At 57.7% G+C, this 14,874-nt stretch overlaps 1 long non-coding RNA gene across 2 annotated transcripts; it reads left to right on the top strand.

Moving 5' to 3' along the window:
• Positions 1 to 12,502: 12,502 nt before the first annotated feature.
• Positions 12,503 to 13,453, top strand: LOC137467555 (uncharacterized). Of its 2 annotated transcripts, none has more exons than XR_010995549.1 (3): positions 12,503 to 12,678; positions 12,934 to 13,083; positions 13,272 to 13,453. It is a non-coding gene; the product is annotated as an uncharacterized lncRNA (long non-coding RNA). The 2 variants fall into 2 exon arrangements; XR_010995550.1 differs by having other exon boundaries at positions 13,315 to 13,451.
• Positions 13,454 to 14,874: the final 1,421 nt, after the last annotated feature.

Genomic DNA, 14,874 nt, shown 5'->3' with positions numbered 1-14,874 from the left:
CCTCCAAAACAGGGAATTGATGGGGACGTTTAGGCCCAGCTCTGAGCACATCCAGCATGGCCTGGGCACGGGAATAGTGGGGCAAAGCCAACAGGAGCCTTCTCCAACTGACCGGCGGTTTCTGGTTTCTCTGCCCAGAGTGCCAAGATCTGATCAGGCGGTGTTTATCCATGCTGGACTGGGACAGGCCCTCTTTAGAAGAGCTGTTCTGTGATCCCTGGCTGCAGGATATTGATCTGCCCTAGAAGAAGGGAGAGAGCCACAGGCACGCTTTGATGCAAGGCCCTGGTAAGTTGCAGCTCCACACATGCCTTGGCAATGAGAAGCAAAGGAACCCAGACATTTTGTCCTGCCTGTGTCACTGCCCAGGGGTCATCAGATGGGAACACGCAGCCCTTGTGCTGGAGCTCAGCTGCTCTGCCTAGCACTGGTGGCCACCATCCGAGCTGGTTTTGCTTGTCCTGGTTCCCTGACAGCTGGGGCCCTGGGCAGAACCCTGACAGCCTGGGCTCACCCCAGGGAAGGAGAAGGAGCCCCTGGAGAAGCTGTACCAGGTGGGGCTGCTGCTGCTGGGGACACGGAGGATGACATCAAGGATGACAACCTCTTCCTCCACCTGGTCACCGGCAGCTGAGGATGATGGACTTTGATTCTGGCACCTTCTCCAAAGCCAGGCTGCACAGGGAATGTGCAGATGAGTCCACACGCAGGGGGATGCTCCCAGATTTGGGCATTGCACAGCCTGGCCAGGAACCAAAGGTTCCCCCCTTTGCTGGGGCGGATGCAGCTGATCCTTCAGTCCGCTGCCAGGCTGCTTTTGGCAGGGCTGGGGGGATGGGCTGGGGTGCTGATGAAATGGGAGTGGGCTCCTGGCCCTGCCAACAGCCCCAGCACCCACCGTGCCCCGGGCTGGGGCTGGGGCAGCCAGCCCGACACAAACAAACCCCCATGGTGGGAGCAGAGGTGGGACTCCAGAACCTGTGCAGGGGCTGCTTTGCTTTGCAGGCAAGGAAGGGCTTGGGCTGCTCCACTGCCCCTGTTTGCTTGGGATCACCGTTATTTTGGGGGGCAGTGCAGGGGGGAAGGGAGAAAAGCCTGGGCTTCCCTCACCTGTGGGTGGGTTTTTCCCTGGCATGCAGGGGTTGGGCCTTCCTCAAGCCTCTGACAGAGATAAGATTTTGGACCTTTTTTCTTGTTCCCCTTTTTGTCTGTAATCTATTTTCAATCATTTGTTGTGTGTTTTTCTAGAGGAAGCTTTCCAGGTGGGGTCCAGTCTGGATGGGGAAGTGCTTGGGAGCAGCTGTGGCGTGGATGGGCCGTGCCCTTGGAGAAGGCTGAGGACATCGTTTGGGACCAGCTTTTCTTCCAGCGTGATGTGGGTCTTGTCTGCTTGGCATGGTGGGATCAGAGCTTTGGGGAGATGGCAGTGAGCACAGGAGCATCCTGCTCTGGGCAGCTGCTGAGGGCTGGATGTGCCGTGGCTGGCTGCAGGCTGGGCACATGTCCTGCCCTCCTGCTCTGCTCCCAAAGGCAGCAGGGATGGGCAGCTCTGGGCACAGCTCTGGGCACGGCCAGCACGGCCTGGGCACCGCGGGCGGCTGGGACAAGGGGACAGGAGCCTTCAGCTGACGGGCGCTTTCTGGTTTCTCTCCTTGCAGCCGGGCTCTGCGGGTGCTGAGGCTGCTCTGGGCTCTGCCAGGGCTCTGCTGGAGCTCAGCACCGGGCCGCAATCAGCCAAAGAAGAAATGGGGTGACCTGCAGCACAGACCTGCTGGAGCATTTCAGCAACACAGCTCAAGTGTGCAGAGTGTACACCTCCAAGGACAAACATGACACCACCCAAAAATTAAACTTGTTCAATAACTTCTGAAATGAAATCAATCTGGGATGACCCCAAATGACATTTTGCAGCTTGCTCAAGCTGTAGCTCAGCCCTTCTCTGAACTGTTCTCTCCCCCACCTGCCTTTTACTTCCCAGCTGCTCCCTCTTGTCCCCCAGGGAGTTCCCAGCCCATGGCAGTCTCCATCACACTGTCGCCTTCCTTGGTGCCCCTCACCATGAGGAAGGCCGAGCCCCAGGCTTAGGGACTCATCCTGTCACTGGCTGAGGAGCAGCAATGTCTCAGAGCTCCAGTGGGATTTTAGTGTCATTCAGAGCTGCTCTCCAGCCCTCAGCTCTCCTCACTGCTGAGTTCCCACTCCCTTTTCCTCATCCTTGCAGGAGAATGAGCTCAGTGAATCCCCTTGAGCCTCCCCACTCTTCCCAGCCCACGCACCCACCTAAGTTAGGCTGAAGCTGCAGCTTCTCTGTCTCCTGTGGCACACCAGTCCAGTCCCCTGTGCGGGGAGCCCCAGCCCCAGAGCACAGCACTCAGCAGTGCACTCCGGGCTGGAGCAGCTCCCTGCCAGCCCCAGCCCAGGGACCCCTCCAGCCCCGGGGCTTGGGGCACCGTCAGCACCCGCTGCTCCAGCCACCGCTTCTGCTGGCCCTGACAGCAACACCCAAAGTGGGGCTGATCCCGAGGGAGCAGCAGCAGGGCCTGGATCTGATCCCTGGATCTTCGGCTCGGCTTTGGAGCCCTGCCAGCTCCAAACATCCCCCCAAAAAAATCCCAAACTCAGGCACCCCCCAGGATATTTGGGCCGAGCTCCCCCTCCCCGGGCACCTGCGGGATGGGGGCGATGCTCCCGGGGTGCTGCGAGCTCAGGCAGCGCCAGGGCCACGCGATTCCTTCCCTCCTCTCCTCCGGCTGCTCCCTGCTGCCGCTGCGCTTCTTCCTCCCGCCCTCCTCCACCTCCCCCGCTCCCAGATCCTGAACCGTGAGGGGAAAGGAGCGAGGAAAGGGCAGAACCGTGAGGGGAAAGGAGCGAGGAAAGGGCGGAACCGTGAGGGGAAAGGAACGAGGAAAGGGCGGAACCGTGAGGGGAAAGGAGCGAGGAAAGGGCGGAATCGTGAAGGGAAAGGGCCGGGGCCAAGGGGACGCACTGTCCTAAAAAAGCCCGGTTTGACCCAAAATCACCCAAAAGGGCATCAAATGCAGCCTACATCCACATGGTTCGGCCTGACATCAACCAAATGGGATTAAAAGTATCCAAAGGGCTCTAAAATCCAACCAAAGGGGCTTAAAACTGCCCTAGGTGTTTTATAACCCTCAAGAAATGGCTTAACATCACCCATAAATCTTTCAAATGTGACTAAAATCCACCCTGAAAGTATCTGGTCCAGCCTAAAATCATCCAAAGGTATCTAAAATCACCAAAATGTCCCTGACACCAACACAAGAAGACCTAAAATCACCCTAAAAAGGCTTGGTTCAAACTAAAATTGCCCAAAGAAGCAAAAAACCCTACTTAAATGGGCCCAAAATACACAAAAAAGGGACCTAAAATCACCCACACAGGATTAGGATTCACCCATATGGGCCCAGTTTTTCCTAAACTCACTCAAATGGGCCACAGCCCCACCCCCATGGGCCTAAAATCATCCAAAGGGGTCTGAAATCCCCCCTAAACCCCACCAGATTCGGCCTCAAATCAGCCACAGGGGCTGAAAATCCACCCAAAAAGGCTCGGGATCCCTGCAAGGGATCTGAAGCCCACCCTAAACCTGCCCGGTTCGGCCCAAAATCCCCCAAAGGGGCCGAGCCCGAGGCCGAGCCCGGGATCGGCTCCGGGGTGGCTCCGGGACCTCCGCGTTCGCTCCGGGCAGTTTTGGCCGCGGCCCCGGACGGGCCTGGGCGGGACCGGGAGGGACCAGGGAGGGCTCGGGAGGGGTTTGGGCATCTGGGGCTTTTTTGGGCTTTTGGGAATTGTGTTGGGAGTTTACGGGGAATTGTTGGGGTTTTTGGGGAGAATTATTGGGTTTGGAGGCAGTTGGGGAATTTTGGGGAGTTTGGATTTTGAGGGGTTTTCTTGGTGCTTTGAGTGGGAAGTTGTTTTCCTGGGGGTATTTGGGGGTTAATTGAAATTTTTTGTGTTTTCTTTTGAAGTTCGGAAGGTTTTACTGGGATTTTGTGGGGATTTTGTGGGATCCTCTGGAATTATTTCTGGGGTTTATTGGGATTTTTAGGGGATTTGGAGGCATTTTATTGGAATTGTGGGGGCATTTAGTGGGATTCTTTGGGGATTTGGGTTTTTTTAGGAATTTTAGTGGGGATTTGGGGGGGCTTGTGGGTTGTTTTGGGTGTTGCCAAGATTTCTTTGGGTCTCGTGAGGATTTTGTGGGGCTTCTTGTGATTTTGGAGACATTTTGGGGGGGGGATTTGTGGGGTTTAATTGGGATTTTGTGAGCTTTTATTGGGATTCGAGGGGGTTCTAATGGGAATTTGTGAAATTTAATTGCGATTTCATGGGGTTTATTGGGACTTTCAGGGGTTTAAAGCAGATTTTGGCGCCTCTCGGCCCTTCCCCACACCCTGGGACAACTCCAAAGCCCCCCAGAATTCCTCTAAAACCCCCCCAAAATCCCCCAAAAATCCCAATTAAAAACTCCTAAACACCAAAGAATCCCACAAAATCCCAGTGGAACACACCAAAATTAAAAAAAAAAAAAAAAAAACCAACTCCCAAAAATTTCAATAAACCCCCCAAAAAATAACCACCCCAAAACCCTAAAAAAATCCCCAAAATCCAAAATCATCAAATCCCACAAAATCCCCATAACCCCACAAACCCAGTAATTCTCTCCAAAATCCAATAATTCCCCCTAATCTCCCAACAAAATCCCCCAAAGCCCATAAATGCCACCAAAATCCCCCCAAAATCCCCCCTGAGCCCCCCAGACTCACCGGGGGCCGTCCTGGATCAGGGGGCACCAGCCGGTGGAACAGGAGCCACTTCAGGGGGCCCGCGGAGCTTTTTGGGGAGGGGGCACCATGGGAGACCCCCCAAAAACGGGGGAGGGGAACCCCTGTGGTACCCCCTCCCCAGAAAGCCCCCTCCCCCGGTTCAGGAATAGCCAAATTCAAGAAAATGTAAACCAGGCTTGACTTTCCAGAAATTATTTTTGGCCGGGTTTAGCTGCATCCTCCAGGCTCAGGATCACCGGTGTATTTGCAGGTTTTGCTCTGCATCATCAGCCTGCCCAGACTCTGCTCGGTGTTTCACAAATGGAGAAGACAATGGACATTGTGCCAAGCTTCCTTGCAAACAGCAACACCTGCATCAGCATGACAGAAAAGAAGGAAAAAAAAAAAAAAAAGAAAATATTCACCGGTTAGAACAGAGCCAGTGTCCCACCATCTTCCCCTCCACTGTTATTATAGAGGCAAACCTGGGCCTAAAGCTTCCACCTCTCAGTTCCTGATGCTATTTGACTTCAGCCTTGACTCCCCCTGATCTACCTGACTGCTGTCCAAGTGGGGCTGGGGATGCTCAGCCTGGAAAGAGGAGACACTGGGGAGGCCTCCCTGCAGCTCTGCAGGACTGGAAGGGTCCCACAGGAAAGACGGGGACAGTGTTCAGCCGGGCCCGTGGCAACAGGACAAGGGGGGATGGCTTTCAACTGCAGGAGGCTGACTGAAGTTGGATCTGAGGGAGCTGCTCTTTTACACGGAGGCTGCTGAGGCACTGGCCCAGGCTGTGGATGCCCCATCCTTGGCAACAGGGCTGTGAGCAGCATGGGCTGGGGAAGATTGCTCAGCTGGGAACAAGATGCTCTTTAGATCCACTGTGATGTCACAGATGTGATGTTCCAGATGGAACCTCCAGCGTCCAGCAAAGAGCACAACACAACCACTGGCCCTTGTGTCAGCCCACCCTGTGCCAGCCCTCGTGCCAGCTCACCCTTCACCATGTTCCCTGTCACTCTTCTCGTCACCTGCGCCCTGATACTCCCATCAGTCCTGAAAGCTCTCTGTTGCCTGGATTTTGTCATCCGTCCCTGCAGGATGCTCACATTTGTCCTGAGGAAGGTACAGTGCCATTCCATGGAGGTGGACACCCCCCAGCTGCCCGGCTGGGCTGGAGTTCTGTGGGGATGGGGTGGGACAGGGACCCCACTCTGAGGTGTTGCTACCTCTGCAGGCTGTCACCGAGAGAGAGGACGAGATGGAGGTGGACATGCAGGCTGATAGAGAGGAGGACATGGAAGTGGATGGGGAAGAGAGTGGAGACGAAGAGATGGAGGTGGACATGGAGATTGATACAGAGGAGGAGATGGAAGTGGATGGGGAAGAGAGTGGAGACGAAGAGATGGAGGTGGACATGGAGATTGATACCGAGGAGGAGATGGAAGTGGATGGGGAAGAGAGTGGAGACGAAGAGATGGAGGTGGACATGGAGATTGATACTGAGGAGGAGATGGAAGTGGATGGAGAAGAGAGTGGAGAGGAAGAGATGGAGGTGGACATGCAGATGGATACAGAGGAGGAGATGGAAGTGGATGGAGAAGAGACTGGTGAAGAAGAGATGGAGGTAGATGTGGAAGAGGAGATGGACATGGAAATGGAAGAGTACCTTGAGGACATGGACATTGATGAGAAAGATGAGGAAGAGGCCATGATCTTGGGATGAAGAGCAATACCAGCAGCAGGACAGGCATGTGGTCCCCACAGGCAGAGCGGGTCCCCTGCTGCCAGGCTGGGACTGGGCTGGGTGGTCCCTGCTCAGGGATGTGGGACCCGGTGCATTGGGTTCTGGTGGCCATCCCCAGCCTGTGCTGCGCTTGCTGGGCCAGCCTGGGGGCACATGGAAGAGCCCTCTCTGCCTGATTGGAGTGACTGTGCCTCTTGCTTTTCCTCAAGGATGATGGAGATCCCGGACAGAGATGCCACCCTTTTGTACATACGTTGTGGAGTTTGTTGTTGTCTTTAGGCTATAGGTTTTAGGGCTTCTTTTTGGCTTCTGTAAATACGTTTCATAGACTTTTGTTAGATATGTTCTTGGGTATATACGTTCCATAGATAGTTGTTGTTACAAATATTCTTACAATGTAAATGTGTTCTGTGTTTTCTTTGCTGTTTTTCTGAAAATAAACAAGCTTTATTTTTCACACCCCAGTTCTCTTTCCATTTGCTAAAGGCACAGGTAGCATTTGCAAAGTTGTGGTTTCCGCTTGCTCCAGGTTCCCAGGGCTGGAGGTCGGTGGGGGCGCTGGTACAGCCACAACCTTTTGTTTGGGGGCAATATTGGGAAGGGGGTGGGAGAGGGGGCACAGGGGGAGGTGGGACCCACTGAGGCTCCCCCAGGTCACCCCAGGACCCCCAGGCCCCGTCCCAGGCCCCCCAGTTCCCTCCGCAGCCCCGGCTGAGGGGGGCTCAGCCCAGGAACCGCCGTCGTTCGGGGCTCCCCCGAGGGCAGCCGCCAACGGGAGAGCTCCCGGCTCGGAGAGGCCCCAGCAGAGGAGGGGATCTTGTCCCTCCTCGAGGGCCCTGAAGGGTCTTCAGGCCCCTCTGAAGAGGAGTTTTTCTCTTTTTAAGGATTTTTGGGGGGACCTCACCATTTCAAGGGTGTTTTTTCCTCCCCATTTTCAGGTGTTTGTGGGGCCACAGCCCCACAAGCCCCTTTTCAGGGGTGATCATGATGGCTTTAAGTGACATTTTTCTGGGGGACTCACTCCAAGCCGCTGTAGGGGATGTTTTGCCCCCCAGGGTGGATTTTTGGGGTTTAAGGGCCCCCGCTCTGGTCGGGTCCCACTCTAACTCCCCTGAAGAGGCGAACACCACTCCTGCTGATTCCGGCAGCGGAGCCCGGGGAGGGTTGGGAGTCCTGGGAGGATTTAGGGGTACCTGGGAGGGTTTGGGGGTCCCAGGAGGGTTTGGGAGTCCCGAGAGGATCTGGGGGTACCCGGGTGATGCCAATGATGGTGATGGGGACCCCGTGCTGAGTATAAACTTCCCTGAAGAATTCCTGGGGGGGTTTTGTCTATCTCCAGGGTTTTTCGGGTCCTGGTGGATTTTGGGGGGATTCCCAGGGGGGTTTTAGGGATTCCCAAAGGGGGGGATTGGGCAATCCCAGGGCAAACCCAAGGCTGGTTTGGGGTACCTGCTGGTGACAGAGATGGGGAACCCCTGCCAGGACCGAACCTTCTCGGGGGGTCTGGGGCGTGCTGGGAGGTCTTGTGGGAATTTTGATGTCCTGGGAGGGTTTGGGGGGTGTCTCTGTGGGGTTTTTGCGGTCTTGGGGAGTTTTTGGACGGCCCAGGGATGGTTTTGGGGTCCCGGGGAGGTCGAGGTGTCCCGGGGGGTTTGGGGGTCCCAGGAGGGTTTGGGGGTTCCTGGGCGATGCCGGTGACAGAGCTGGGACCCCGTGCCGGGTATGAACCTTCTCACTGCGCACGGGCAGCGTCAGCGTGTTCAGGGAGATCCTGGGGGGCCCGGGGGTCACCCCAAAACCCAGGGGACCCCAAGTGCTCAGGGACCCCCCCAAACTCCCCTCACCGTTGGATCTGCTGCAGGCAGGGGGGCACCAGCACTCGGCCCCCACCCCCACCATCACAGGGGGCTGTGGAAGAAATCTGGGGGTGCACGGACAGGTCAGGGGGACCCCCAAAGTCCTGGGAAAGGGTAAACACAGGGGAACTCCCAGGAATCCCCACTGGGGGCTTAGGGGAGATCCAGGAGGAGTTTGGGCGAGCTTAATTGTGTCACTATCATCAGCAAAGAGGACTGCAAGGGTCCCCGGTGTCCCCATTCCCAGCAAAAGGTGGGAAAACCCAGGCTGGCTGGGAATAGGGGTCTCGGATGTCCTCGGTGTTGAGGAAAGGAGGGGCTGGGCGCTAGGAAAGGCAGGAATAGGGGTCCAGGGGGTCTCTGGGTGAAGGAAAAGGGGGCTCTGGGGGCTGGAGGGCCGGCATGGCCAGGAAAGGGGTGCAGGGCTCCCGGGGCCGCCAGGGGCTGCTCTCAGCAGGAGCCCAGTTGCTGCCAGTCACTCCCCATTATGATACAATTTGCCCCCAGCGCTGTCCCCGTTGTTCCCAGTGCCATCCAGTGTTTTCCCAGTTCTCCCAGTTGCCCCTAAATTAGTCCCAGTCACTCCCAGTACGATCCCTGTATGAGTCCTGTATGATCCCAGTCTCTCCCAGCAGGGCCCCAGTCACTCACCCTTGTCCCCAGTTGCCCCCAGCGTGGTCCCAGTTACCCCCAGCACATTTCCAGTGGCTCCCAGTGTGTCCCAGTCCTAGTGCTTGTTCTGGTGCTTTCCATGAACTGACTGAACTCTTGATTTATGAACCAATGCACTAGATGTGGAATCCTCTACACTGAACTCAGAAACAAATGCCCTCTGTCAGAGCATTTTCATCTTCTAGATCACTTTCAAGATGGCCATGCGGATGTTGCAATGATTATCACACAGCTCTCCATTTCTGGCTGCAGGCTCTGCAGATTCTTTCTCTGCATTCAGTCCGGCTTGCATTCCCTGACAATTCCTGGTACCCCCTCATGGTTTCTTAGGGTAAAACAGTAACAATGAAAACCTTACCAATGGCACAACTGCCCAGCCCACAAGGAAAAGAAAGAACAAGCTGTCAAATCCTTCAAACATTTGCCCTGCTATGCTGCAAGAGTTGAGCTGCACACACGTTGTGGAAAGCCAAGAGAAACTGCAGCTGGTGGCACATCTTGTGACAGAAGCTGCACCTTGTTCTCCAGGAAAGGTTCTTGGAAAGAGCAAACAGGAGTGTGGAGAAGATTCTGGGAAAACTGAAACAGCTTTTAAGAAATGAAATGAAAATGGCAAGAAACAACTGAAGATGTTTTTCTCTGTTTTTTTTATGCTCCTCTTTTCCATCTTGAACTACTGCTCCATCCCCTTAATCCAAATAGATCTCATCTCTAAGATTCATTACTTGGCGAATTTTAGACCCTGTAAAATACCATGAGCTACACACAGTTTCACAGTTTGCCTTCCCCATTTTCGTTTTGTTTTTTTTTGGGGTTTTTTTGGGTTTTTTTTTTTTTTTTGGTTTTTTTAGTTGGTTTTTTTTTTTGTTTTCTTTTGGGTTTTTTTTTGGGGTTTTTTTGTTTTTTTAATCATTGCTGGAGAGGTAAGTGCAGTGCCTGGGTAAGGTACAAATTCTGCATTCAGGGAATGTGCTCCGATAGGGTTTGATCCTCAGCGGGGACAAGGCACAGCAGCGCTCAAGGGGATTCCTGTTCCCCTGTGTAGGAGTCCAGACTCTGGGTCTGGGCTGACCAGGGCAAAGTTCCCGTGTTTGGACAGGCTCAGGGGCTGCCCCTGGGGAGCGGGGGGCTGGGCGCGGGGGCGAGCGGGCAACGGAAAAACGGACACGGGGACAAACGGCCCCGGAGCTTCAGTTGCAGCGGCAGCAGCAGCGGCAGCAGCAGCAGCGGCAGCAGCGGCAGCAGCGAAAGCAGATAGTCTATCGACCCCCTCGCACTCCTCTCCCTCTCCCGCAGTCCCGCACCCTCTCCTGCTCTCCCTTTCACGGTGTCCCCTCCTCTCCCAGTCTCCCTCTCCCCTGCTGGCCTGGGCCATGTCCCCAGCCCGTCACCGGCCCCGTCCCCGCCCCGGTTCCCGTCCCCGTCCCCGGCCGTCCCGCCGGGGTCTCGCCTCCGCCCGGCTCTGGCCGTGCTGGCGGTGGCGCTGCTGGGCGGGCATCAGTGCCTGGAGCTCGGGCGGCACCGCCGCCCTCTGGCTCCGCCTGGCCCGAGCCCGGCCCCGGCCCCGACGTGGGCTCCAGTCCCGGCCCCGGCCCCGGCTCCTCCCGGGCCCCGCGGAGGACACACGCGGCGCGGCCGCTCCCGCCGCCCCCGCTGCGGCTTCCCCGGCCCGAGCTCCGCTGCTCGGCAGCGCGGCCGTCGGCCCCGAGCCGCCGCTGTCCCGTTCCAGGGACAGAACGCCTGGGGAGGGCCGGCCCGGGGCGCTCGGGGGGTGCTCGGGGGCCGCTCCTTGCCCCGGGCCGAGCGCTGACAGCCCCGTCCCGCCCGCAGGGAAGGCGCAGGAGGAGGCCCTGCAGGAGCGGTACCGGCTGGGTTCGCTGCTGGGCAGCGGCGGCTTCGGCAGCGTCTTCGCAGCCACGCGGCTCTCGGACAGCGCCCCGGTGAGCGGCGGGGCCGGCGGCAGGCACAGGAGGAGGGGGCGGAGGAGGAGGAGGAGGAGGAGGAGGTGGAGGAGGAAGGGAAGGAGGGGGAGGAGGAGGAGAAGGAGGAAGGAAAGGAGGAGGAGGAGGAGGGGTAGGAGGGGAAGAAGGAGGAGGAGGAGGTGGAGGAGGAGGGAAGGAGGGGGAGGAGGGGGCTGGGCAGGGCAGGTGGCGAGCTCAGCCCGCTGCTGCTCTTGGCTTGCAGGTGGCCATCAAAAGGGTGCCAAGGAACCGCGTCCGGCACTGGGGCGAGCTGGTGAGTGAGCGGGGCCAGCGGCAGAAGCTGGGCGGGGATGAGCCGAGGCCCGGCAGGCTGGAAGCCACCAGGACACCTCGAGGGAGAGCAGGCGTGGGGCCAGCGCAAGGCGCAGAGCATCCCGGGCCGGGTGAGGGGTTCCCGACCCCCGGCACGGCATCAGCCCCACTGACGGCATCGCGCTCCTCCCGCAGCCCGACGGCACCAGCGCACCCCTGGAGGTCGTGCTGCTGGCCAAGGTGTCCACTGGCTTCCCCGGTGTCGTCCAGCTGCTGGAGTGGAAGGAGCTCCCCAGTGATGTCTTGATGGTGCTGGAACGCCCGGAGAGGTGCCAGGACCTGCACCATTTCATTCAGGAACGGGGGTTCCTGTCTGAGGAGTTGGCGCGGGAGCTGTTCCGCCAGGTGCTGGAGGCCGTGCGGCACTGCACCAGCTGCGGGGTCCTGCACAGAGACATCAAACCAGAGAACATCCTGGTTGACCTGGCCACCGGGCAGGCCAAACTGATTGACTTTGGCTGCGGCACCTACCTGCAAGACACAGCCTACACTCGTTTTGCAGGTGAGCCCACGCAGGGGTGTGCTCTCAGTCCCGTCATCTCAGGGCCCAACACCTCACAGCCCAAGCTGGGTGTGGCAGCGGGGATTCTCCCTTTTGCTGCCCTTCATGGCACTGAGATTTCAGCTGAGTTGCTTTTGAGCAGGGCTGGGTGGGGAGACAGCTTCCAGCCCTGCTGGCAGCCTTTGCCCACCACTCTGCCCAGGACTGGGGCTGGGGCTGGGGCAGCCAGCCTGACAAAACACCCGTGGGTGGGGGTAGCAGAGAGGGGGGCCGGAACCTGTGTCCCAGCCGGTTTGGTGTGCAGGTGACAAAGGGCTTGGACTGCTCCACTCACCTGGTTTGGTTTGGATTCATAATGTTTTTGGGGCAGTGCAGGCAGGGAGGATGAGGGCATGGTTTTCCCAAGCAATGAGTGGGTTTTTTCCCGTCATGGTCGGGCCTTGACAGGACTTCTGCTGCCCTCTTCCAGCACCAGTGGCTTCTTTTCCATCCCCGAATCTGTACACAAGTCCCAGGTGCTGGTGAGAGGGCAGCGGTCACCCCGTGTGCCACTGGGGCAGCCCCCACACACCCAGGGATGCTGGGGCCAGGCTCAGGGAGCAGCAGCGTCCCCCTGATGAACCCCATCTGTATTCCATAGGAACACGGTCATACAGCCCACCAGAATGGACCCAATTTGGCTGGTACTACGGCAAGCCAGCTACCATCTGGTCCCTGGGCATCCTGCTGCACCAGATGGTCTGCGGGGAGCACCCTTTCAGGAGGAGCCAGAACATCAGCTGGGACCATCAACTCTCGCTGCCACAACGGCTCTCTCAAGGTGGATCCTCATCTCTGGCCACGGGGGCAATACCAGTGCTGGGAGACAGCAGCAGCTCGTGAGCATCCCGCTCTGGCAGCTGCTGAGGAGGTGGCACATGTCCTGCTCTCCTGCTCTCCTCCAAAACAGGGAATTGATGGGGACGTTTAGGCCCAGCTCTGAGCACATCCAGCATGGCCTGGGCACGGGAATAGTGGGGCAAAGCCAACAGGAGCCTTCTCCAACTGACCGGCGGTTTCTGGTTTCTCTGCCCAGAGTGCCAAGATCTGATCAGGCGGTGTTTATCCATGCTGGACTGGGACAGGCCCTCATTAGAAGAGCTGTTCTGTGATCCCTGGCTGCAGGATATTGATCTGCCCTAGAAGAAGGGAGAGAGCCACAGGCACGCTTTGATGCAAGGCCCTGGTAAGTTACAGCTCCACACATGCCTTGGCAATGAGAAGCAAAGGAACCCAGACATTTTGTCCTGCCTGTGTCACTGCCCAGGGGTCATCAGATGGGAACACGCAGCCCTTGTGCTGGAGCTCAGCTGCTCTGCCTAGCACTGGTGGCCACCATCCGAACTGGTTTTGCTTGTCCTGGTTCCCTGACAGCTGGGGCCCTGGGCAGAACCCTGACAGCCTGGGCTCACCCCAGGGAAGGAGAAGGAGCCCCTGGAGAAGCTGTACCAGGTGGGGCTGCTGCTGCTGGGGACACGGAGGATGACATCAAGGATGACAACCTCTTCCTCCACCTGGTCACCGGCAGCTGAGGATGATGGACTTTGATTCTGGCACCTTCTCCAAAGCCAGGCTGCACAGGGAATGTGCAGATGAGTCCACACGCAGGGGGATGCTCCCAGATTTGGGCATTGCACAGCCTGGCCAGGAACCAAAGGTTCCCCCCTTTGCTGGGGCGGATGCAGCTGATCCTTCAGTCCGCTGCCAGGCTGCTTTTGGCAGGGCTGGGGGGATGGGCTGGGGTGCTGATGAAATGGGAGTGGGCTCCTGGCCCTGCCAACAGCCCCAGCACCCACCGTGCCCCGGGCTGGGGCTGGGGCAGCCAGCCCGACACAAACAAACCCCCATGGTGGGAGCAGAGGTGGGACTCCAGAACCTGTGCAGGGGCTGCTTTGCTTTGAAGGCAAGGAAGGGCTTGGGCTGCTCCACTGCCCCTGTTTGCTTGGGATCACCGTTATTTTGGGGGGCAGTGCAGGGGGGAAGGGAGAAAAGCCTGGGCTTCCCTCACCTGTGGGTGGGTTTTTCCCTGGCATGCAGGGGTTGGGCCTTCCTCAAGCCTCTGACAGAGATAAGATTTTGGACCTTTTTTCTTGTTCCCCTTTTTGTCTGTAATCTATTTTCAATCATTTGTTGTGTGTTTTTCTAGAGGAAGCTTTCCAGGTGGGGTCCAGTCTGGATGGGGAAGTGCTTGGGAGCAGCTGTGGCGTGGATGGGCCGTGCCCTTGGAGAAGGCTGAGGACATCGTTTGGGACCAGCTTTTCTTCCAGCGTGATGTGGGTCTTGTCTGCTTGGCATGGTGGGATCAGAGCTTTGGGGAGATGGCAGTGAGCACAGGAGCATCCTGCTCTGGGCAGCTGCTGAGGGCTGGATGTGCCGTGGCTGGCTGCAGGCTGGGCACATGTCCTGCCCTCCTGCTCTGCTCCCAAAGGCAGCAGGGATGGGCAGCTCTGGGCACAGCTCTGGGCACGGCCAGCACGGCCTGGGCACCGCGGGCGGCTGGGACAAGGGGACAGGAGCCTTCAGCTGACGGGCGCTTTCTGGTTTCTCTCCTTGCAGCCGGGCTCTGCGGGTGCTGAGGCTGCTCTGGGCTCTGCCAGGGCTCTGCTGGAGCTCAGCACCGGGCCGCAATCAGCCAAAGAAGAAATGGGGTGACCTGCAGCACAGACCTGCTGGAGCATTTCAGCAACACAGCTCAAGTGTGCAGAGTGTACACCTCCAAGGACAAACATGACACCACCCAAAAATTAAACTTGTTCAATAACTTCTGAAATGAAATCAATCTGGGATGACCCCAAATGACATTTTGCAGCTTGCTCAAGCTGTAGCTCAGCCCTTCTCTGAACTGTTCTCTCCCCCACCTGCCTTTTACTTCCCAGCTGCTCCCTCTTGTCCCCCAGGGAGTTCCCAGCCCATGGCAGTCTCCATCACACTGTCGCCTTCCTTGGTGCCCCTCACCATGAGGAAGGCCGAGCCCCAG

This window comes from Anomalospiza imberbis, unplaced genomic scaffold (genome assembly GCF_031753505.1).
Source record: "Anomalospiza imberbis isolate Cuckoo-Finch-1a 21T00152 unplaced genomic scaffold, ASM3175350v1 scaffold_68, whole genome shotgun sequence".
Taxonomy (NCBI): Eukaryota; Metazoa; Chordata; class Aves; order Passeriformes; family Viduidae; genus Anomalospiza; species Anomalospiza imberbis.
The sequence above is the reverse complement of the archived record's forward strand: the minus strand, read 5'-3'. Positions and strand labels throughout refer to the sequence as shown.